General features: G+C 54.0%; 1 long non-coding RNA gene across 1 annotated transcript; it reads right to left on the reverse strand.

Moving 5' to 3' along the window:
- Window positions 1–1,537: 1,537 nt before the first annotated feature.
- On the reverse strand, window positions 1,538–3,152 carry LOC102387485. Its single transcript, XR_325277.1, has 3 exons — window positions 3,118–3,152; window positions 2,231–2,319; window positions 1,538–1,729 (listed from the first exon to the last, which is right to left on the reverse strand). It is a non-coding gene; the product is annotated as an uncharacterized LOC102387485 (long non-coding RNA).
- Window positions 3,153–3,903: the final 751 nt, after the last annotated feature.

Raw genomic sequence — 3,903 nt, forward strand, 5'->3', positions numbered from 1 at the left:
GCCCCACCCCTCACGCTTGTTTAACTTCACGTGTAAACGGGGCCCAGCAGCACCAAACCCCTCCTAAAAAATCAAGCCGCCACCTGGGCAGATGCCTTTGATTTCCTCCAGCAGGATCGGGGTGAGAGGGGATAAAACCCCTTGTTTTGTCCTTTTGTCAATGTTTGCTTCCCCTCAGCTGGTGCCTGGGGCTGTTGATTAGGGATTCAATCTATTATTATTATTATTATTCTCCTCCTCGTCTCTCTCCTTCCCTCCCCCACCCTCCCGGAGGCTTTTGGCTCTGCCCGGAGAGCAGTCACGGGGTCCTGGACGAGGCTGACGTCAGTTCCTTATTCCCGATTCCTCGGGCAAAATCCTTCCTGGGCCGCCCCAGACGTCCTGTCGATGCTACCGGGGGACTGTCCCACAGACCCCGACCATGGTCCTGCCCGGCCCAGAGCGTGGTTTGGCCGTGCCAAGCTGACAGCCCCCTCCCCCGCCACTGCACTACGTATAATGGCTTGAATAAGGGACCGGTTTTGACTGGGTTTCCGGTTGGAAATCTTTTTGGGGCCACCCCACCCCACACCCCTGCCACCGGGGGACTCTTCTGGACGTCTGTAGCCAGAGACTTGCCCGGCCCAGAGCACAGTTTGGCCACGCCGAGCTGCTTACCGGCATATTCCACCCCCGCCACCCAAACCCACTCTACTAAATCTATGCTCTTGAATTAGGAACTGGTTTTGGGGGTGAGATTGTGATTGGATTTCCTTTTTGGGCCACCCCGCACCATGTCTCTCTGGCACCGGGGGACTCTCGACATCTCCCGGCCAAAGCTCAGTTTGTTCGTGCCAGGCGTCCATGTGACAGCCCCCCCCGCAGCCACTGGACTAAGTATATGAGTTTAAATTAGGAACTGGTTTCTGGACTGGGATTAGAGGTGGGAATGCTTCTGGGCCAGCTTGCACCGTGACTCTGGCACTAGGGGAGTCTGCTGTAGAGACAGACAAGAGTAGGGTGGGTGCTGCGGGGGTGGCAGAGGGTCCTGGCCTCTCGCTGCTGCAGACGCTTCCGAGTCTTCCAGGGGGTGCAGTCGTGTGGTCTCACCCGCACACATCCACGGCATAGCTCACAGGCTGGTGGCACTGGTTCCCTGCTGCCCCGATGCCTGGGTCTCCTGAATCCCGGCAGAAGTGAGATCAAATCACACCAGGGTAGCACCCACTGGGGAAAGCAGGGGGCAACGTCCTCCCCTGCACGACTGTGCACAGGCTGTGCCCCTGGTCTGCTCGCTCCCAATGTATTTCCCCTCCCACCTTCCAAAATGTGCAAGGTCTAAAAGGAGCTGTGCACTGTGCAGCCCAACCCAGAGGGAGCAGGGTGGTACAACTGGTGCTTTGTACCCAGCTGTCCCAGATGGATGTCAGTGCACTTGTATTTTATGGGCAGGTTATGACAAATGGCTACATATGTCTAAAGAAGTACAGAGGCACATAAATAACCATCAACTAATATATAATACAAGAAAGTTCATGATGATACAGTATAATATAAAATTAAACACTATAATATAACTTAGCCTAACCTAACAAAATATATAGTGGGGAGAGGAGAGGCAGGGGAGTGGGAAGGGCTGGAGAGGAAGGGGGCAGAGCAGGGGGAATAGCTTTCAGGTGTACATTTTCTGCCCTACACCCTGCAGCCCTCACATCCACTCCTCCAGGCTCGATGTCCTGCAGACCAGGTCCTTAAAAACAAAAAGGCAACAGAGAAACTCCTAGCAGCTTCCCAGGTGGCAGAGGAGAGAGAAAAACCAAAAGATGATGAATGGGGAGCAGAGACCACCATGCAGACGCGTGACGCATCAGTCACCCATGCTGACGAACATCAGCAGCGTCACAGCGTGACCTGCCCAGCTGGTTGGAAGTTGGTCCTGACTAACATCAGCAGAGTCCCAAGAGTCAGAAACTTCGACCAGAGAGACAGGGTGGGCCCCACAGGCTGGTGGTGGTCACACAGCACGGACAGCTGCCGCCTGCCTGGGGCATGTTTTAGAAATCCAGGTGCAAGCAGTGGGAACTGTCCCCAGGGGCAGGGCCCGGAGCAGGCAATACCCACACAATGCTCCCATGCAACGAGGAAAATTTCCCAAGATGCCAAGAAGAGGCAGGCACCAAACCCCAGGCCTGCTCCCCACTGAGCTCTGCCACCAAGCAGCCACTGGGGTGCTACTGTTCTGGCGTCTTACCGGGAGGGGGCCGGGGGCCGCGGGTCTCTGTCTATGCTCCCGGAGCACGGGAACTGCCAGAGTACAGCCCCGAGAATCCTCTTCAGTAACTGCAGTGCAATGAATCGTGGCACGGAGTCAGTGAGAGAGAAGAAAACTCACAAGATTAAAATCAATACAAAACCATGGCCACAGCCTGACCCCACTGAGCAGCTCCCCTGACAATGCCCATGGCTGTGCCTGGGTGAGTGCACTGCTGACACAGCTCTCGGGTGGCCAGTGACAGCTGCTGACTGTTGGTAACCAGCACTTCCATCCAGCTATTCAGTTCCTGGGCCCTGCTCCAGGATCAGGCCTCCTAAACCTCTCGCCACTGCTATCACTTCCTGCCCAGGGCCTCTTCCTAGAAGATGTGTCCTAGACAACTTCCACCGAGTCCCAGCCGTGGGGCTCCTAGGTGTCAAGAGACATCCCTGGTGAGAAACACGAGCCAAGTCTGAGAGTAGAGGTGATGCAGCTGCCTTCAAAAACAGCCAGCTGGTGTGGGGACGACTGCTTCTGCCTTACACGAAGCGGATGGGTAAGACCCTCTAACCAGGAACCTCTGGTATGGTCCTAGCAGGAGCACTGGCAAAGCGCAGTCAAGGTCACCAGACATAACACCCTCAAGACATGTCCCAAGACATAACAGCCTCACCTGCCTGTCTCCCCTGACTTCATGAAGAGGAAGAAAAATCTGAGTGGCATCACACTAATTCAATTCCCTTGCAGTACATGGGAGGCTGAGACGCCATGTAAAGATGTTCCAGCACAGCATATGAAAGGGCAATTTCAAGTATGTTCTGATGACACGGGCCATTGCTGGAGTGCAGAATTAGAAAAGCTGTTAGTACTAAGAGATGTGATACCTTTTTCAGTGACTCCAGGAGATATTGTATTGCCCCCTTCACATTGGGTCCAGGTTGACCCAGTCCCCAAGTTCTTCCTGCCTGGAAAGTTGAACATGATGTTACTCACAGGACTGCAAAGTCCAAGAGGTGCCTTGGAGCCCCACGGTGTTAGGACTGGGGTAAGAGAAGACTGTGCACCAGCCCAGCACTTCCCGTCTCAAGGGATGCAATTGGGAAAGGTGGAAAGATACAGGAGCTCCTGCATGAAGAACATTTCCACAGGAGCTTTAGTATTTCTGTTCCAACTGTATGACAAACAGCTGCCAAAAGCCTCCTAGTTCTCCGGGAGCTTCACCCACCCATTAAGGCTGTCTTGCACTACAACCTGAGCTTGCAGACATTGGCCAATAGTCCCTAGGCAGGACGGGCTTTTATACATGTGTGTTCAGAATATGAATCGTCCAACCCTTCAGTGGGAGCCCCTGAGAAAGCAAAGAGGCTGCAACGGGAGGTTCATGCACAATGGTTCCTGCATCCTGAGGCTGGGGCATAAACCTCTGATTCCAGTAACACTAATGGTCTGATCCTGCATCACAATGTTGTCTTCCCTGGCAGTGGGACCAGGGTGAGTGATAGCACTGGATTGGTTCCAGATGGGCATTGGAGGGCACGTTGCACTTCCATCACCTCGTCTATCTATCCATCCCATCCATTCATCTAGAAGTTGATACTTGGGATACTATAAGCATCCCAAGAGCCAGAAACTGCAATCAGAGAGCCAGGGTGGGCCCCACTGGTTGCAGT

This window comes from Alligator sinensis, unplaced genomic scaffold, assembly GCF_000455745.1.
Source record: "Alligator sinensis unplaced genomic scaffold, ASM45574v1 scaffold891_1, whole genome shotgun sequence".
Classification (NCBI taxonomy): Eukaryota; Metazoa; Chordata; order Crocodylia; family Alligatoridae; genus Alligator; species Alligator sinensis.